At 48.1% G+C, this 21,014-nt stretch overlaps 1 long non-coding RNA gene across 1 annotated transcript; it reads left to right on the top strand.

Annotated features, from left to right (window-relative positions):
* The first annotated feature begins 18,935 nt into the window (after positions 1-18,935).
* Positions 18,936-20,404, top strand: LOC139051774 (uncharacterized). The gene is made up of 3 exons (XR_011509547.1): positions 18,936-19,002; positions 19,333-19,540; positions 19,949-20,404. It is a non-coding gene; the product is annotated as an uncharacterized lncRNA (long non-coding RNA).
* The last annotated feature ends 610 nt before the right edge of the window (positions 20,405-21,014 follow it).

Here is a 21,014-nt window from a genome sequence, read left to right on the forward strand (position 1 = left end):
TTTGCGTGTGCCCTCAACATGCGGCCGAACGAAGAACACTTAAATCTACAGTTGACAGCTTGGACTCCCGCCACTTTTCAGAAGAAAAGCTTTTGGGCGCGTGGAGGAGTGGTCGCTGTGCCCAACGTGCCATAATATAACTTTTGAACTTTTTAAGTGAGACTGGTTTAGACGATCGCCTCTAGAAGCTGTGAGATGTGCAGTCAGTGGGAAAGGTATTTGCGCAATAACTTTTTGTGACAAGATTACTTTTTGTTGGGACAAGATTACTCTTACGTGTATTGCGTCTACAGTGCGAATCCGCATATTGGACAACGTGTATATAGTATCTCATTGATCTCATTGTACCATAACATAATCACCCGCCACCTACCTTTCCCTGTATTTCCCACTTCTTCTTTCTCCAGTGAGAAGTAGCAGGCTAGAGACACGCTCTCCAGGCCGACCTCTCCTCCTTTCTCTCCACTAAAATCTACTCCTCGTCCTCCCAGTTTTCCCAATATATTGCTTCCCACATGAGGTTGGGAAGTTGTAAACCACACGGTGAACACACTCGACGAACTTTCTTCGGTGATGCGTCGTGCCGTTATCGGACGGGACGGCATTTGGATCCGTCAACTTGCAAAGCTTGCCGAGCTTGTTGGGAGAAGAAAAGACAACTCTTAAATTTGCCCTTCGGGCCATCTTTTTCAAGTTATGAGATATCCCCATGCATGTAGGGTACAACACTTACTTTAGGGCGTTTGCCGGGAGGGACATCGGCGAGGGACGTCTTTGTGCTGGATCGCAAAATGGGTGATAAGTGTGTTAGTTTCCTTCACTGGCTCTCACAGAAAAAGAACTAAGTTTCTTGGAGGTGGCGTCACATGACTCATAACATGTTATTTCATTTACTTGCCGTACTTACAAGCGACTAAGGGCGACACTGGTTAACATAGTACTAACAGGAATTATCAAGATGCTACTTTGTTTACATTGTCTGCCGTACTTACAAATATTGGGCAAGATATTAGATAGTATTGTATAATTAGTGATTACTAACACACTGCATTGTTTATTTTCCGTGCTTTATTGTTATACTTCCCCTATTCCCACTCCCCTCTGTAATGCCTTCGGGCCTTGAGGGTACCATAAGTAAATAAATAAATAAATAAATAAATAAATATGTTACAGCCAATGCGCAGCTCGTTTTCTTCATGTAAGCGCATGCGCAGCCTATACTGCTTCACATATATAATCTCATTAATTAGGGGAGAATAAGACATTCACCCGTTCATAGCAATTGCTACAAAAGAACCCATTCCGGTTCTTTGAAATAAAAGCTTCGCAGTTGAAGAAACATTCGTCCTGGTCCGGGACTAGAACCCGGGACCACCGCCTATGCGGAGCAGCCGCTCTACCATCTGAGCTAACCAGGCGGCTAGCAGAGAGCAGGGCGAAGTCAAATTCGTCAACAACTAGAAGCATAGACAAGAGTTTGGCGTAATAATGCTGCAGAAACCCACAAGGTGGAGAGTAGTAATTAATTAAGGGAAAATCAGACATCCACCCATCCACCGTAGCAATTGCCACAAAGAAAACCGATACAGGTTCCTTGAAAAAAAAAAGCCTTGCGCCTTGAAGAAAAACTTGTCCGGGATCGGGAAAAGCCTCGCAGTTTTTCTTAATTAATATTTGTCCTGTGTCCTCGAGAGCCTATGGGAGAATCCCAGGTCTCCAGTGGTCGGATCATGTAAGACGTGCAGTACCCCTGGAGGCAGTGCTGCGGGAACAACAAGAAGGTACTAGGCGCGTATACTCGTGAGATGTTCTTTTTTACGGGTACGTCGCTTTGTAGGGCAAACAAAGGCAATCATAGCCTAAATGCCCTAGGGCCGACGTCGGTATTGCCTTCCGAGTACTCGACGAGGATTTTTTAGCTCCAGAGCAGGCTCTACGCTAGAGTCAGAGGCGAGAGTGGTATGACAAAGCTCGAATGACGGCGCTGTAGAGTCCGCGACGGCGACGCGAACACGGGCTTATAACCAACGGCTCAGTTGGTAGGCACCACAAGCACCGCGGTGTAGATAGATAGATAGATAAATAGATAGATAGATAGATAGATAGATAGATAGATAGATAGATAGATAGATAGATAGATAGATAGATAGATAGATAGATAGATAGATAGATAGATAGATAGATAGATAGATAGATAGATAGATAGATAGATAGATAGATAGATAGATAGATAGATAGATAGATAGATAGATAGATAGATAGCTTCAAAGCGCATGTAGTTCGCAAAGAATGCTACGTATTAAAAGGGCAGATATAAAAGATTAAGAAAAGTTGATATTCGACAGCGCCCTATAACGACAGGGACAAGCAAGCACAACACATGAGATGCGCTGAATAATAATGAGTTTATTTCACATATGCCAAGCAACCCAAGCACACTCCACCCCACTATTTCTGCGACTGCATCTGCGCATGACTATCGCACAAAGATATCAAACGCTAAGAATTGCAATGTGGTAGTGCAACTTTACAAGCAAAATTCACGAACAGCCGTAACTAAAGTCCAAATAGGCAACTTCACGATCGCATAACACAAAAGAAGTGCGACTACCACACGCGTCACCACATGTAACTTTTCTAAACGCCTCGGGTGTTTCCGGCGTTATATCCTTTTCGTGTTCCTGTAGGCGATCTTCGTGTCAAAAACTTATACAAAGTAAGTTTACACATGGCGTCGAGGCCTAATCGGTAAATGTATTATATATTATAGTTGCTCTTTTTAAAGCGAAGGAGACTCGACTAGACTGGCTTGCTATTCGAAGTGCAGTATTCTCTAAAGACCTCGTCGTCTGCAACATGGATTAAGAGACCTTGTCTCTGGCCGTTGCACGCTCGGTATTCCTAGAAAATATCATTTACATATGATGTGCTTTGAAACATAGAGCTTCATAAAAAAACCCGCCTTGGTTGCTTAGTGGCTATGGTGTTGGGCTCCTAAGCACGAGGTCGCGGGATCGAATCCCGGCCACAGCGGCCGCACTTCAATGGGGGCGAAAACACCCGTGTACTTATATTTAGGTGCACGTTAAAGAACCCCAGGTGCTCCAAATCTCCAGAGTCCCCTACTACGGCGTGCCTCATAATCATAAATTGGTTTTTGCACACAAAACCCCATAATTTTAATTTAATTCAGCTTCATAAATGTACTATAGGTAACTGTGGTGCCTACGTTAGCAGCCAGCAGGGCAGTTCAGCCAACATGGAAATTACTAGTATTATTATTCATATTACTTTACTAGCCCGTTCAAGGGCATTGAGTAAGGGGCGCAGCAGTAATTACATGACAAAAATAGCAAAGCGCAACATCGTTATAAAATATTAACACGCAACGAATTCGGGTTATCACGGAATGTTTCACGATTGGAGATGGATGCAGTGTGATACGGGAGACTGTCCCAATATGCAATAGCTCTCGGTAGTGGTGATGCATTAAATGCCTGCGTTTGACCATGAATGCGCATGAAACTGAGTGCGTTGTGAATGCGAAGAGATGTGCGCGCATGAGAATGAAGCGGCAAGCAGTGAAACTTATTACTATACATGTGCTTGTGAAACAGACATAAAAGAGCAATGACGCGGCGATCTTCTAATGACTGAAATGCAAGGTCTTGTTTTATTCAATGCTCGAACGATACTCGGAGTTGCCACAGATGAATCTGGCTGCCCTATTCTGAACGGCTTCCAACATGCGGGTTAGATAATCTTGATAATCTTGAATGATGGGTAATATATGGATTTGCCTAAACTTCGTCCTTCTGATTTTAAACGTTGTCTTGACCCTACACAGTGATCATAATTATTAAAGTTCTGAGTTATCAACAAATCAATATATATTATTAATATTGTCCGACGGCAGGATTCGAACACAGGTCCTCTAGCACATAAGCCCGACATTAAAACCCACAACGCCGCAGACGCAGGTTCAAGCGGGACCACTGCAATTAGCAGTGATTATGCGTGCTCGCAGAGACTTATTACTTTCTGCAAGAAAAAAACTACAAATAGCTATGAAAGTTAGTCCTGTTTAGGCCCAGATAAAGCGTAATAAACGAAGCCACAAGAACCTCTGCAGTATCGAGGAAGAAAATCAGACAAGTCAATCATCATCATTCCCATGGCGGCTTAAACGATCATGGAGCCAGAGTTCCCGGTAGTAATAGTAGGAAACATGGTTTGAAGACTACATATGGGACAACTCGGTCGTTACCTCGGAAATAGTGGCGTGTCAGGATCAGCTGCAGTACCGCACTGGACTGGTAGCCAGCAAAAGGTTGCAGATGGGGTGGCCGCTGACACTATACCCGGCGGCACCTTTCTGTGGCAGCGCAGCCAAATATATGAAGCCGAAGCACGCATTGTTTAATGCGATTAGCATTGATTGCTTACTACAGCCGTTGTGAGCCTGCCTGCCTATCTATCTATCTATCTATCTATCTATCTATCTATCTATCTATCTATCTATCTATCTATCTATCTATCTATCTATCTATCTATCTATCTATCTATCTATCTATCCAATGGCATGTCATGTGCTCGTGGTGTAGTCGTTCCATCGTCGTCAGCCTAACTTCGTGATCTGACACTCGTCTTGCTGTAGTGGTTAAGCCTTCTGCGCTGTGACCCAGCGGCATAAGTTGTCTTATAGCTTGGGTCACTAGGCATGTACTTGTAGTCGTGATGCCGTCGTGTTCATTGCATCATCGTCATTCCAGTATTCCCATCCCACTCTCACGTCATCGTCGTCACGCCCCCATCCTCATACACTGCTTAGGCATGCGTTCTCAGGAAGACATCCTCATGTCGTCGTGGTGGTTCCATCGCTCTCACTCCAAGCTTCATCATCAAACTCTTGTCATGCCGTGGTCGCAATGTCGTTTACGTCATACACGCTTTGTGCCCCATATGGGCTTTTTTGTGCACAGCCGTTTGGTGTGTTACGACACCGCAGGGGTGCGATCGGAGATCGCTATTCGGCGCGTTCGTTCGGTTACCGGCGCGCACGATTCCCCTACTCTGCATCGACCTCGCCAGCCGCGGGGCGCGGCCACGCTTATGGTGGCGACACAATGACGACACGCTCCTGTCAATCGTCGTGCAACCGAGCACTTCGTCTGGTAGACGCCGAATCCGACGGGAGTTGGAAGTTTGGAGCGATGATAGGCTCGATACGAGACCGGCTTCGCATGGCGCGTATGACCGATTGGATTGGATCCAACCGGCGGCTGCGGAATGGCACGTTTGGATGCGGATGCAATCCATAGTTTATTGCGAGAAATTGGCGCTTGCGTTGGTAACTTGGTTTGTTGAGCTGGCGTCGCTCGAGGAGGAAGGAGAGCGGGTGACGGTGCGAAACGCGTTTGAAGAAATGGCAGAAAGCGAGTTGCGGCGTCGCTTTCGTTCCTCGAAACAAATAGTGCGTTGCTTGTACAGCGAAATTGACCCCATCATCGGTGCCAACGAGCCACTGGAATGTTGTTGCTGCCTCTTGAAAAGTGCGCCACTTCTCCCGTCGTTTCTTGTTTCTTCTCTGTGTGCGACACCACCTAGGGATGACGCAGAGAAACTAATAGTTATAAATTGCACTAGTCACATAGGGCCGAATCTAATAACCGTTCGGTTGGGGAACGGTTCATTTGGCCTCACCTGATTGGCCAACATTTTGGTTACGTCACAGGTCGTCAGAGGCAGCGGGGCGGTATCGCAATTTATGAATACGTCACGCATTTGTCAATCATCTTCAAAGTGAACCGGTCGTAGGAACCGGTGATGGGGTAGTCCGCTTTGGGTTCCGTAGCTGTGGCTTGGCTATCGGCTTGCGACCCTGGCCGCGCGCGCCTGTCGCGCGACCCCGGAGACACGCGGGCGTCGAGCGCGCGTGCGTTGGTTGCTTCGGAGGCTATTACTTGCCTTCGTCGTCTGCTTGGCTTTGCTATTTCGGTGTCAGCAATGCCTGGAAGTGCGATACGCGCTCGAAAAAGTGACGGATAATGAGATGCACGGCCCTTGCCAGCTTTCTAAGTCGACCTTTTGCAGGCTACGCTATCAAATGGAGGAGACTCGGGTGTAAGCGTACGAATGGTAATTCCACGCAGAGGAAGGAATATTGCGCGCTGCGGTTCATCGCCACCGGCCTGCAGCTCCCAGAGGTCGGTCTGACGCGAAGAATTCATCGGAATGGCCTACATCTCTGCTGCCGACACTGTCCACAAAGTGTCTCTTGCAATTACTGTGTTGGCCGGTAGAAAGGCTGGGTCAGCTTTCTCGTGACCTCCGCTTCAAAGCCAATGCCAAGGAGATAATTGCATGGTGAGATCGCATTCCCAGTGCTATCGCCAGCGTGAATAGCTCGCAGATCGCCGTTCATCAATCAGAAGGGTTCAACATAGGCTGGTTCAGCGCTTCCTTCGTCCGGCTGATAAAACTGTACAGTCAGGATGGGAAGATATTGTGGAGATCTCTTATTTGGCTGCCCTTTTTTCTCTAGTTAGGGAGTGCCGCTCTTTGGTCCTTAATTTCACGGCACAGCGCGCACCGTCAGCACCACACTCTTCGATTTTACTTCGCGCAGGCAACGCAGGGCACGTACAGGTGCCCAAATCTTTAACTGGCGTGCGCGAGCGGCGACTTTTCGGTGTGTCAGCGCCGTGTGACGGGGCGAGGCTGGAAACAGTCTGAAGCTAAGCGCATGCGGACAAAGCCCGCGCAGCTGGGCCAATCATCTGCTAGGCTGTTTCCAGCCTCGCCCCGTCATACGGCGCTCACGCGCGGAAAAGTCCCCGCTCGCGCACGCCAGTTAAAGATTTGGGCGCCTGTACATCGTAATGTTCGATTTCAAGTTCCATTGCTTCTATCACGCAGCGCGCTGTGGGGCAGATCGCAGGGATAGCGGCAACGCGGATGTGAGTAAGCCATGTCCGAGCCGATGACGAAGGGCGAAAAAAAGAATATTAAATTGATGTAGTCGGCTAGTAAACGCGTCCCTAAGAACCAGTTCACGGTTTTGTCGCACTCACTACTTAAGAAGTGCTAACAGTGCGTTCCTGTTGCGTGCATCGTGCGAGCTCCTCGTAGCAGACGACATAGCGCTGTGCTCTGCCAACTCATTTGCGCTTGCGATATACCGCCTGTCGGGTGTGAATGAAAAAGAATGACATTAATGAATTACTTCTGCATTGCGTAAACACCCGGCACCACACCCTTATACTTCAGAACTTGGCATATAATATTTAATTTATATTTTACATTTATTTAGCAAACAGAAACATTCTGCAATTCCTCGATTTGCTCGTCATATAATGACGTACACTTGAGAGGTGGAACCCTCTCTTCTATTCGTCGCGTCCTCCCCTTTTTCCACCACCGGCTTGGGAGTGGCACATTTTGTAGCGTAAGCGGCGAAGCAAAGAGTTCGTATTCCGAACTGTTATAAGATTCGGTCCATGTATTACTATTTGAAAACGTGTTTGGGCTTGAGGAGAAAGAAATACATTTTTTAGATAAAGATTCCTTTCATTTAGAAGACGACGAACATCTCGTTTTGTAGTATATTATCTGCAAGAAGACGACAAACCAGGGAAGTAAACTGCCGGGAAGTTCACTGCTTGCCGATTGGCTGCTCTCTTCTGCTCTCGCAGAGCAGAAGGCATTCTGCGAGCGTCTAGCGTGGTCTGGCTGAGAGCGTGTGTTGTGGCCACCTCTGTGTATGTAGTGTACTAACGCGTCGGCTGGGACCAAGTTGTTTTGGAGAAGCGCAGTCGCCCGTGCATTTGTGCTCATAAAGTGCAGCAAACAATGCCCGGGAATGGGGGAATGCCTAGAAATCAGATGTTTTCTTCGTAATTTATAGTACAGCTTGGAATGTGTCGGGTATTTTCGACACCATGTATGTAAAAGCGAATAGCTTTTGTTTGTTATGTCGCCCATTCAACACTTTCGCCAGTTCTGACTCTGCACGCAGTACTGCCGTAATGGGCAAACACTAAAATGTCACATGCTTGTAATTTACTTTTTTCAGCTGATGCCGTCCGGTGGAGCTTTGTACGGGAACTACTGCTTCTTACTTCGTGCCACAACGTCGGATGAACGCACAAAAACCTGGAACGAGCATTTATGTAGAGAGAAATAAATGTTTCCTCATTTACAAGGCGTTTTGCGTCCACATATGAAAGTGCACATGGTACAGATTCTATGGAGGCTCGTACAGATCGTTTGCAAGCATTTTATTTAAATAAACGATTCTGCCCTAAATTCGCGTGCTATTGAGCAGCCGAAGTAAAAAGCAAAAAAAAAAAGCCCTGAGTGACGCAGCCGGCGTAGCCCGTGCTAGCGAGAGGTCAAAACGCGTGCGCCCAAAACCGAAACCGGACGGAGTTAATCCCAGCTGCTTGGTGCGCTGCAGCAAATTCCGCCGCTGGGCTCTATGGAAGTGTCCACTCTTGTTTAATACCTTTCTCTATGCTGGAACGTTGCCAGCGCCGAGCACAGTCCTAATGGCATGAGCTTGAACTCGTAGAGGCCGTCTGGCGTGATGAAGGTGGTCTTTTCGCGATCTCTCTCGTCGACTTCTATGTGCCAGTAGCCGGACTTGTGATCCATCGACGAGAAATATTTAGTGTTGCAGAGCCGATCCCATGCGTCGTCTATCCATGGTACGGGGTATACGTCCTTCTCAGTGATCTTGTTCAGCCGACGATAATCGACGAAGAAACGTAGGGCTCCGTCATTTTTCTTCACCATGACAACAGGGGATGCCTTCGGGCTTTTCGACGTCTGGATGATGCCGTCGAGCAGCATTTCGTGGACTTATTGTAGCTCGCACGTGAACAACGCTATTCAAAATTTGATCGTCGGGATAGGTAGTGTCGAGGACGGGCCCAAAAGCCCTCATAAGCTTAGCCACCTATTGTTAGTAATCAGAAAGTTAATTACCGTAACTTTGCTAATTACTCACGTAATTGAGGAAATTACTCCATATCCTAGGGCTATGAGTCCGTACTCTCGAATGGTAAACACACCGTTACCGTAATTTATATTCTTCTAACCTTAAAAAATTGGTGCAAATAAAAAAAAACACCCCATATACTTAACAAAATGATATCCGCCTCCATCGTGCATCCTCACAACCAACCATTTCTTTAAACAAGCTTATGTTGCTCCATTCAGCGAGCCTCTACTGCCCGCCGGTTTTGACGCTGTTACATGCAGATATGATTCTGAATTGAACTGCAGTATGTTCTGAAATGTCCTTCAGGGCTAGTTAACAAGCTTTGAGTGTGGGCGCGCTACTACGTGAGCCATGATTCAGCGAGTGTGAGTAAATCCGATGGTCACAGTGAGCTTGAGGAAGTGTGAGTCCGCGAGTCCGAGTGACCAATCCTGGGCCACATTCTAATTAGTAGGGATCCGAGTGAGTCTGGTCGGGTCTACTTTTGGTTTGATTCTGAGCGAGCTGAATTGGTGTGATGTTTGGTGGGTCTGAGTCCGTGTGAGCTCTGATGAGCCTGAGTTCTTGCTAGTTTGAGTCAGAGGGAACCAGATTGGGTTTTGTTTCGAGAAATCCGAGTGTAATGGCAAGCGCGAAACTAAATCGATAGCTAAATACACTCGATGAGAGTGTGCCAGTGTGTTCTTGTTATTTTGTGACTTATGCATAAATAACGTCGTCCGCGAGAGCGCGCCACCATACCACATATCTCATATGTAATAATGGCGCAAGATAAGTGAACTGCAGACCGGCAGACAGGCGTGCATGTTCGGCAGTTGCACTGGCGATTTGATAAAGTCCGCGATTCAGTATAGTTTCGACCACCTGGGATTCTCTAACGTTCACGTAAGCCTAAGAGACGAGCGCTTTAACATTTCGCCGTCGCCGAAATGAGGCCGCCGCCGAAATGAGGCCGAAATTATTGACTGCGTTTTAACGTTCACGTTCGTAACCTTTGGCAATAGCACTTACCTGCAAAAGCAAGGCATTTGTATCGGTTCCTCTATAGCTCCTTTACTTAGTGACTTATTTTCAGCCCAGCGTGACTGGGTCATATCTACCCGCATATTTGACCTTGGTGTTGTAAGTGTTTCTTTCCGTGGATGATTTTTCAGTTATTTTAGACAGAACGTTAGGAGCCTTGACGCACAAATTGGAACTATTTTAACATGTTTCGAAAGGTGTGGCATCTCATGGCATCTCGCATCTCATCTCAGGCATCTCATGAGTATTACTAATGAGATGCCTGAGTGCAACAGCATCCAATTTCTTAACAGCAGAATTGTCTTTCAACCAAATCACCCATGTTGGATGTATGAACCTAAAACCAAAAAAGCCTTTGCTTCCATTCTCATCTGCGCTTTCAAAAATAGTTAAAAGAAATATTGCGCATTTATCTTTGTCGAAAGCGCTTGAAACGTCATGTCATCACCTAATGAAGCGAAGTTTCCACTCGGAGGTTGTGCGATTGAAACAGGCAGGTTTCCCAAAGCAGGTTGTTGTAGCAGTCGCCGAAAGCAGGTACCGCAAGAAGAAAACTGAGGCAAGGATGAAAACAGAACAACGCGCCGCAGGAATAGCAAAGGAAACAGAAGCGAGAAGAAAAGAAAAAAAATATGGTTGTCATTCCACACGCGCATGAAATTTCACGTCACATGAAGAAGATAGAATCTCGCTCTGACGACAAAGTCGTGTACTCGTCCGTTCCCCCCCCCCTCCCCAAACAAAACAAGAACTTGAAGGATATTGCAGGAAAAGCTGCCCAATTAAGAATAAAAAACCAGAATGCATGATAAAGCATCAAAACAAGTTCGTTGCATGCAAAGAAGGGGCATTATGTCGGGTTCCCTTGTAGTGCGGCAAGTGTTATATCGGCCAAACCAGCCAATGCGTAAATGAGAGGCTAGCAGAACATCGCCGCAAGGTAAAGCAAGGCATCGAAGGCCACATGGCAGAACATTGCAAGTCGGGCAATGGAGGCTATCCTATATTTAACAGATTCACGGTATTATTTTCTCACATGAATAGGTTAACCGGGGAGATAGTCGAGGCCAGAGAAATTCTACGGCATGATCAGAGATGTGTGAGTGCCCCGTCTGTAGCATTAGGTGATAAGGAAGTGAGGTTTCTGGATGGTGAAACGATGTAGCAGTGACAAGTTTTGGCTTCTCCGGCACATGTGGCTATGCAGTTTCCGCGCGCTTTTTGTTGTTGCTTTCTAGCCTTCCTGTTTCTATTCTGATTGTGGACGCGTATATATATGTCGCTGTCACAATAAAAAACCAGTTGAACTTTGAACGTGGTGTGTCCCTTCTTCGTTCGATGTCCTGTCTTTGTGCACGCAAAATTCTATAAAGAACCCATACCCAAAGCTGCGCAGCGCAGCGCCATAGCCGCTAAGCCACCGTGGTGGGTTCGCTAGTGTCGATCTCGTTGCCAAACAGCTTCATCTGCATAGACTACAGCGTTTGTGTAAAGAATCTTAAACAGACGAGGCCTGTGTGGAGTACTTAAACTATGAAATACCGTAATAAAGCTTGGGTAGGCAAATTTCACTAATTCGCTGTCGGCAAAATGCACAGCACAAGGAGGTTAGACGACGTCAGTAATGAAGGTTATTCAGAATCAAGCCTAGTAATACTTATTTCATTGCACAACTGCAGATCCTTCGGCACAGAGCCAATGGATGTACGGCGATAACGGGGAAGTTAGAGCAATGAAATCGCATGTTAGATTAAAAGTCCTCCTTTTCTTGAAAGAAATATTTATAAGCCGAAGTACGCAAGGACACGTAGCTACTGATGCGGGGTTAACCAATGAAACATCCGCAAGGTGTGCGTGTCATCCACTAAACGGAGTGAGGGATTGACAGAAGGATAAAGAACCCGTAGCAAGGACACTAAAAAAAGAAGACTAGATATTTATATTGTCATAACGCTATTACCAGTGCCTTTTTTTCTTTACCCTTTGTCGTTTTTATCACTCAATTATGTCCCAACCTTGTGAACTGCATGAACTAGCCTAATTGTCTTCATGAACGGTACTGGCCGCCGTTTCTAACCCACAGCAGTTACCAGTAGCAACAAGCTTTCCTGCGAGCATTCTGGTATGGCGTCTCTTCTGAGAGTAGTTTGTTGTCCAGAACACTAGATCGGATACGCCAGTGAATCGAATCGGCTTCAATGTTGACGTTCTTTATGACGGTCATACGAGAGGTTTTACTTGTTTCTCCTTTTATACAGACATCGTGTAGACCATAAATGCATGCTAAACATTCGTTATCTGCTAGGCTAATCCCCCGTCTCAGGTGCGTGTCGTATATTCAGTCGTTGAAGAAGACAGGTGGGCGGCCGACGCCACAACAACAACGCGTCTCATAGATGCGCCATTCACTACGACCCTCTTTTTTTATTAACACTTGTTTCTGTCTTCAAAAGTTAGTCGCGTGGCCAGTCCTCCTCGTTAGCACGCATAATGCTTTAAGGACTCCAGTTTATTTTTGGCCAGCATGAGCCGATCCATGCACACCAAAATATGGGTACGCAATGATTTTTGCTCTGACCACATCCCGCCGTTAAAGTTGTCTTCGAGGCACGGCGCTGTCCTGTACCGGATCCTGGGTTTGGGTCATGGCGGCTTCATCCTCCGGAGCCCTGGTGGCATGCAGAACGTTGCCGACGTCCTTGAGAACTGGTCGGCCCTTAATGATGGGCCTACTCTGTGGCACCGACCCCGATGCGTTGTCCGGCTCATCAGTGGCGGTCACGCTCGGCTCCATGTGCTGCGCAGATCCACTTGCAGTGGAGCTGCTCTCGGTGCTTGGGGAACGCTTGGTTGGCCTGGTGCGCTTCATCCCTTCCAGGTAGGCCAGAACGGGCAGAACGGGTTATCTTTAAAGCTACGTGTGGCGCAACACCGTGCTTGATGTTCTTGGCGATGTGCCTTTTAGAGTGAACCCTACGAGCGTGATTGGCTACGCTAGCGAGAATGTAAGAAACACTACAAATAACGAACAAAACGTTTCTCTAGAAACATAACATAAAACGAAGAAACCCCAATAACATGAATTTCTATAGAAAGAAATGTTGTGGGCATTTATTGTGCACTTCTTCGTCATCTGTACATTGTCATCATCATGTGTGTGCTCTTCTTAATCGTGCGGGTAGTCGCATCATCATAGTGGACTGTGCCGAGTGTCTTTCGCCGCGGCTCTCCGGTTCAATAAAAGTCGAATCTTACTGTAACGTCACAAGTGGTGGATGAGCTTCTTGATTCCCCATCCTCTGCACGCTTGGCATACTCCCTGGAGCTTCGTTCAGGTCGCCGCTTGTTCCGACTGTCCGCCAGCGTGTCGCAGGACGAGCAGCCTAGCGCTTTTACCCTAACGATCTCGCCACCGCAAGCCGCACCTTCTCTAATCATCAGTGGCCAGCAGCGTGATCCTCATATGTTCACTGGTCTTCGCGGTAAAGATGTTGAGGACTTGCCTGACGATTACGAGCGCGTAAGCTCTGCTAACCGGTGGGATGGGATTGGATTGGATTGGAGAAACTTCATTTATGCCTGCAGTTGGGCGCTCGCGCGCCCCGACGAGGGCCTACGTCATCCTCGAAGTTACCGTTACTCGGCGCGGGTCTCCGCTCGCCGTTGCCGGCTCGCTGGGTCCGTGCCTTTCGAGCGCCTCGAGGACCTGCTGGACGGCCCAGAGCTGATCGTCTCGGTCGTAGCTCTTCGCGGCTGCCTCGAGCCGCGGAATCGGTGGGATGATCTACTCAAGCTCTGCCATGTCTCGTTCTATCTGACGGGTGTAGCGAAGACCTGGTTCTTCAACGACGAGACTGATTTCTCCGATCGGAGCACGTTCAAGCGGCAGCTTCGACAAGTGTTTTGGAACGCCGGCGGTTAGCTCCACCCTTGCGAAGAAACCTCGTGATACTCGCAAACAACACTTCGGTGAGTCCTACACGTCGTACACCAAGGATGTGCTTGCACTCTGTCACCGTGTCAGTGATGCGATGGCTGAGTCGGACAGGGTGAATGTTGCGCATGTTGACCCTCCGGCTCCTCGCCCCCTACCAACATATGCCCAAGTTGCTACCGCGCCTCCAACCGGTGTCCGTTCAACGTTGACAATACCCACATACGCGCAGGTTGGTGTCGCTCCTCCGGCCGATGTCTCCTCAATACCACTTGAGCTTTCATCGCCCCATCTGACCACACTATCTCCCAGCGTATCGAACTGGCCCTACTACCCGCCTTGCGACCATCTCGTCCTATATGCTATTACTGTGGTTATCGTAGCCACATGTCCCGTTTTTGCCGCAGGCGCCAACAAGATGAACGTCGCGAGTACGACTTGAGTGAACGCGATGCGTATTCTGGTGGTGCCACTTCTCAAAACCGGCGTTACACGTCCCCTCTGCGCCGTTCCACATTGCCCGCAACAACCGAGACACCGAATGGTTACCGCAGCGCCAGACGCCGCTCACATTCACCCTTCCGCCGCTCTTCGTCACCGCTCCGGCCTGCCACGTTCACCTCTGACCATCGCCGGGAAAACTAAGTAAGACAGTTTTCGCAGGAAAAACTGCATTTACTGACAGGACTACAATTGCCACCAGCGCGCCCTTGTAATATGATTTCTGTGTTCGTATAGCGTGTGCAAGTTGAAGCTTTGGTAGACACTGGCGCTACTTTATCTGTTTTGCATGCTGATTTGTGTAAGCGTCTCAGGAAAGTTACAACGCCTTACGATGGACCACTGCTGGTTGCAGCTCAAGGGGACTCTATCCGCCCTTCCGAACTTTGTACTGTGCGTGTAATGATCGACGGTATTATCCACCACATACAATTTGCGGTGCTGTCGCCATGCTCTCACCAGCTCATTTTAGGATGGGATTTCCTTGCCCCTGCTGCTATCGGTTCTGTTATTCGCTAGGCGAAGAAAAGTACAAGCAACTTCGTCTGCTCGCTGCAGAAGATACCGTGCTACCTCCAGGCTGTCAACAAATTCTGACCATCACGTCCGACGTCATCGACCATGGAGATGCGTTAGTATTACCTTCTGCGCGTTGTTCCGCAAAGGGGATAGCCATTGCATCAAGCCTAGTTAGATTTGACAATAGGTCTGCGCTTCTCGCGAACACAGCACCCCAGAAAATTCTCCGTCCTAAAGGCACCACTTTGGCTTGCGTTGTTGGTTCCGAGCCTCTGTATCATTCCTCTGAAGGTGGCTCCCCCTGAAATTACTTATGCTGGACATTCTCCCCCTACTTCCGCTCTTGCAGCCGTAATCAGCCTCGACTTGACCCCTTCGCAGACGCAACAGTTACTTAGTTTGTTGAAGAGGCACGAAAGTTCATTCGATGCCCATTCTTCGGCATTGGGGCAGACTTCCGTCACAACGCATCGAATTCAGACAGACGGCAGATCTATCGTACGTCACCGGCCGTATCGGGCGTCTCTAGCCGAGCGCAAGATTATTGAGGAATTGAGAAGCTGCCTCTGCAATGCTCCGGCAGCTTTTGAGCACATGATTGACACTGTTCTGCGCGGCCTGAAGTGTAAAACATGATTGTGCTATCTGGACGATATCGTTATTTTCTCATCGACATTTGCCCAGCACCTGTAACGTCTGAACGAGATTCTCACATGTCTCGCTAACGCTGGTCTTCAGCTCAACAACAAAAAGTGCCGTGTTGCAAGCAAGACGATCAAGGTGTTAGGTCGCATTGTGAGCAAGGATGGTATTCGATCTGATCCTGACAAAACTTCGGCTGTGCTTTGCTTTCCTCGACCAGAAAAGACCAAAGAACTACGCAGTTTCCTCGGCATCGCTTCTTATTTTCGCCGACTTATACGCGACTTCGCCTCTATAGCTGCTCCTTTACACAATCTACTTCGTTCTGGTGCTCCCTTCGTGTGGTCACCGGAATGTGAATCTGCCTTTGACCAGCCAAAGGGCGCCCTCACATCTGAAGCCTTCCTGTGTCATTTTGATGAGACTGCACCCACAATCTTGCACACGGACGTTAGCGGCCATGGAATTGGTGCGGTTCTCCTTCAGCGAGACACCTCTTTGCGTGAGAGAGTCGTTCCATACGCAAGCTACGCACTCACACCTGCCGAGAAGAACTATACCATGACCGAGCAGGAATGCCTAGCTGTCATTTGGTGCGTCCAGAAGTTTCGCCCCTATTTCCACGGTTGGCATTTTACCATTGTTACGGACCATCACGCCTTATGTTGGCTCTCCACACTCAAGAACTTGTCAGGACGTCTTGGTTGCTGGATTCTTCGTCTGTAAGAATATGACTTAGAGATCATCTACAAGTATGGTAAGAAGCACCAAGACGCAGACGCTCTTTCTTGGTGCCCGCTTCCTACAGCCGCCCTCATCAATGACTCCGCCACCCCCTACAGGGACGTAATCCCTGACGTCTCTTCTACGGCGATTTTGTCCTTCGCCACTCTTGACGACCTCACTTCGGACAACAAAGAATGATTTTCGTCTCAACTCGCCGATTCGTACTGTCGACATATTATAGACCGCCTTTGTAAAGCTTCGCACCCGCCTAACGCCAGGCTCCGTAGACAGCTAACACAATTCAAGCTACAAAACTCCGTGCTGTACCGCGATATCCATCATCCTGACGGACAACGCTGGGTGCCCGTACTGCCTTGCTGCCTTCGTGCTCGTGTCCTTCAGGCCTCTCATGACGATATGACTGCTGGCCACCTTGGCATCCAGAAAACTTACGACTGCATAAGAAGTCGCTTCTACTGACCTGGCCTGTCTACCAGTGTGGCGAGATACGTCTCATCAATCAACATTTGTCAGCGTCGAAAGCGGCCAACATCAGCTCCTGCCGGGCAGCTACTACCGGTCTCGTGTCCTGCGGAATCATTCGAGGTTGTTGGCATTGATCTCTTTGGGTCACTTCCCATGACTCCAGCCGGTAGTCGATGGATAGTTACAGCCGTCGACCACCTCACGCGCTGTGCCGAAACAGCTTGTGTCAGTTCTGCATCTGCTTCCGAAGTTTCTACCTTCATTCTTCAAGCCCTAATCCTGCGTCACGGCGCCCCATGTGTCCTTCTGAGCGACCGCGGAAAGGCATTTCTTTCAGAACTGGTAGGCGAAGTGCTCAGAGCCTCTGGCACAACTCACAAGGCTACTTCAGGTTATCATCCTCAGACCAACGGCCTGACTGAGTGATTTCATCGCACGCTCTCTGACACGATAGCCGCCTACATTCAACCAGATCACAGAAACTGGAACGCAATTTCCCCATTCGTCACCTTCGCGTATGACACCGTCGTTCAACGCACAACCGGTTACTCGCCATTTTACCTTGTTTATGGCCGTTCGCCCAGTTCCTTTCTCGACGTTTCTTTCTTTTCTGCCCCTGTCAGTCTATCTCCATCTTCCTGCGAAGAATATGTTTCGCGCTTTGACCATTGTCGCTAGCGCACCCACTTCAGCACCGAAGCCAGTCAACAGGATCGCAAGGAGCATTATGGCGCATCTCATCGCGTAGTTTTCTACCAGCCCGGCGTTGAAGTGCTGCTATGGACACCAGTCCGCACTCCTGGGTTGTGTGAGAAGTTTCAATCACGCTTCATTGGCCCATACACGGTCCTGGAAATGACTTCTGCCATTAATTACCGTGTGACCCCTGTTGTTCCCTCGACTGACCGCCGTTGCCGCTCTACCGAAGTGGTCCACGTTTCTCGTATGAAGCCCTTCAGGCGCCGTTCCCCGTACCTCTAGGCTGCGGCCAGGATGGCCACTCTCGCGCGGGGGAAATTTGTGCGGGCATTTATCGTACACTTCTTCATCATCTGTACATTATCATCATCATGTGTGTGTGCTCCTCTTCTTCATCATGCCGGTAGTAGCGTCATCATAGTGGACTGTGCCGAGGGTCTTTCGCCGCGTCTCTGAGGCTCAATAAAGGTCGGCTCTTACTGTGACGTCACAATATTCTCAAGAGGCGGCGTTCCATTCATTTTCCGCAAACGTATGAAAGAGAACGACACATCCTAGCAGAGACGGCGCCCTAAGAGCATTGCCAGAAAGTTATTATAGAGATATTATTTCTGTTCGCCTTTTGCATTTTCTGCGGCGTTCTCGACCAACCCCATTTGTTCTACGGCTACGAGTCATTACAGGTTGCAGAAATGATGGCAGTACCCCCAGCGCCAACTGAACATACTAGCTTGCGTTCCCGTCGGAGTATTGCGCTTTTATGGCTCACAAGTAGCAGCTGGAAAAGCTCTGTGCTAGACTTTTCAAGTAATTTTTTTTAACACAGCATTTGCCTCGAATATAATTGAAATAAACCACAGCTTTCAATACACTCGGGCACCAGTGACCTTTTATGTCTCCTCCGGAGTGGATCCTATGGAGAAGAGGTACTTTATCGAGTTATTTGGCATGGGAAATTCTCCCGAATGGCTATGTTAAAATGGCTTCAAGGCCATCATCATCGTCATCATCGTCATCATCATCATCATCATCGTCGTCGTCGTATTTCCTCGGATGTGATCGACACGCACGAGTAGAAGAAAATAAAGAACGCACAAGGCAGTGTTTGATGCCGTTTGTGGTTGCATAAAATCAAATGAACGCCTAAATTTTTTAATGTTCTTTCGTTATTTGTTTGTTTTTAAGTTTTTTCTCGTTTTAATCGAATATGCAATACTTCAAAATAATAAGTCAACGTTTCAGCACACACTTATTGGCCAATGCCCCAGTGTGGGTATGAGCCACAATCTGAGGCCATCATCATCATCATCATCATCATCATCATCATCATCATCATCATCATCACGAACAGCAGCAGCAGCAGCTGTTTTCTGCATTGCGTGCCCGTCGCCATTGTGAGTAGCTACTAAGTTTCTTCGTTTGCCAGTGCTCCATTGGAAAAATCCGGCAACGTTTTACGACAAGCGGAGTAGGAAGTCCTTCGTTACGGCCTAGTTACTGACAGTGCATGCCCCGCTATACTGTTGAGACACCTCGTGTCAATCACAGCGCTGCTGCGATATCTGAAAGCTACCAGATTAAGTCAGCGTCTGTGATCCGGACTGAGTGACCGAATGATATCCCCAGTGGACTTTCTCTTCTTCTTTTAGTCTTTCCGTCCCCTTTTCCCTTTCCCCAGTGTGGGGTAGCCAACCGGGCTCTGTCCTGGTTAACCTCCCTACCTTTCATTTATCATTTGCTTTCTCGCTCTCTCTCTCACTCCTGTCAATCATGATGCAATGGCCTCAATCACACGCAGGGGCACTGCAGCCGGATTTGAAGACGAGTCACCACGGTTCTCACCATGAGTCCCCGCAACACGAGAGGTGTGGCCGCGATCAGGGATCAGCGACTGTGTCCGCGCACGGCTACTCTAAGCTTCAACGTTCTCGTGGGCCCACGAAATACGACGGGCATCCGGGCGTCCTTTATTATGGTAGCTGCCACGTCAACGGGACTGCTGAGAGGTGAATATTCGCATATATGCTGTAACCGAAACCAACGCGTTTTTGAGAGCGAAGGTTGGAAAGGTAGGCTTCACATGCAGTGCTCTGGCGAGAGTTCGCGCTCATCTCGGTGACACCGTACACCGAAGTTGGCGCGTATAGTCGCTAGAGCCATATTTAGGGCTATTTCGAGTACGTTTTTTCTCTTAGTGGTAATGGGAATAGAAACCTGCATGAGCTTTGTACACTTGGAGCGCAGGCTCCTGAAACTACTCGCGGGCAAGTTGTGGCTTAGGTTGAGGCTTAGGATGCTAAATAAATTTCAGGTACAGCAAAAAGACAAAAAAAAAAGAACTCGCACGAATGTGCCCGTGTTTTTTTTCAGCCATATTATGGCTGTAAATACGAAGTCAACGTATCCATTCCCAGGGATGGACCTTTCTTGGACCGGACCGGCCTTATCTGCCGGTATACCTCCGCGGAACGGCGCTGCTGTCAGTTGAAGATGGTGGTTGTGCTTCACACGTCCATGGCGTACGAGCAGCCTATATAGTCTGATTCGTTTTATACGAAGCAAAGGACCAACGCCCATCGAAATCCACAGGCAAAGGCAGCCCACGTATGAAGAAAGGTGTGTCGCTTTCAGAAGTGTGCGGTTGTGGTGTTGTGAGTTCGCAAAAGGCCGTCAGGACTTGCATCACAATGAGCATTCGGGGAGGCCGCGTTCCTCGCTAACGACATCATGGCACAGGGGCATCTCAAATTTCGTGCTATGACGTGACAAATGTCTGAAGCGGTGTGGGGACTATGTGGAAAAATAGTGTAAGGTACGTAGCATAGTACGTGTATTTGTAATTACCTGCATGTACCCTATTTTGGCTAGTAAAAAATAGGGACCAAGACTTCGCCCTTGTACGACAGTGCACCTGCATAGTGCGTGGGTGTTCTTTTGATGGTTGCCTTATCGCACTGCCTGTGAAGTTTTTGAAAGCAGCCGAGCAAGCAGAGGCGTTTTCGCAAGTGGCTGTTGGCGGTTGGCAAGTCGCCTCCGTAATGAGATGTCCGAAATTATGACTGGCTTGCATGTACCCCTGAGAACAGTTCCAGTGTAATGAAAAATGAAAATTTTTTGAATGTATGCCCAGGAGCCGAATGTACCTGATACGATTAAGGAGTTCGATTGGCCTTTAACAAAAAATGTGAATAAAGAGGGCGCATTTAATTTCGGGTTACCATTGCGTGATTATGTAATTAGGCATTTAGTACTGAAATTGATTACTGGAACAAAAACATATAGGAGAGAACAAATAAGCTCTAAGGTAATTTTGGCAACGGTGATGCAAAGATTCCGATTTATTGCGAAGTCGTAATATTTCAGCGGGAAGCACCGCAGATGAGGTGCCACCTTGGTAGGTGCAGCCAGGGCGCCGATTCTCGCTCCAGCTGTCTTATCCAAGACAATGTTTCGCGAGAGATGGAACGAGCTTGTAGCTGG

Source organism: Dermacentor albipictus, unplaced genomic scaffold (assembly GCF_038994185.2).
Source record: "Dermacentor albipictus isolate Rhodes 1998 colony unplaced genomic scaffold, USDA_Dalb.pri_finalv2 scaffold_14, whole genome shotgun sequence".
Taxonomy (NCBI): Eukaryota; Metazoa; Arthropoda; class Arachnida; order Ixodida; family Ixodidae; genus Dermacentor; species Dermacentor albipictus.